The sequence below is a fragment of the Limulus polyphemus genome, unplaced genomic scaffold (genome assembly GCF_000517525.1).
Source record: "Limulus polyphemus unplaced genomic scaffold, Limulus_polyphemus-2.1.2 Scaffold668, whole genome shotgun sequence".
Classification (NCBI taxonomy): domain Eukaryota; kingdom Metazoa; phylum Arthropoda; class Merostomata; order Xiphosura; family Limulidae; genus Limulus; species Limulus polyphemus.
This window is the reverse complement of record NW_013666278.1, coordinates 124,304-124,588: the sequence shown is the minus strand read 5'-3', so window position 1 is coordinate 124,588 and position 285 is coordinate 124,304.

Sequence of the window (285 nt, the reverse complement as noted above, 5' to 3'; positions counted from 1 at the left end):
AGTACTGCGTGTCATATGTTTTAATAAACTTTACTTTTCAAATATTTTCATTCTAGTACTGCGTGTCATATGTTTCAATAAACTTTACTTTTCAAATATTTTCGCTCTAGTGCTACGTGTCATATGTTTAATAAACTTTGCTTTTCAAACATTTTCACTCTAGTGCTGCGTGTCATATGTTTCAATAAACTTTACTTTTCAAATATTTTCGCTCTAGTGCTACGTGTCATGTGTTTTGATAAACTTTGCTTTTCAAATATTTTCACTCTAGTACTGCGTGTCATG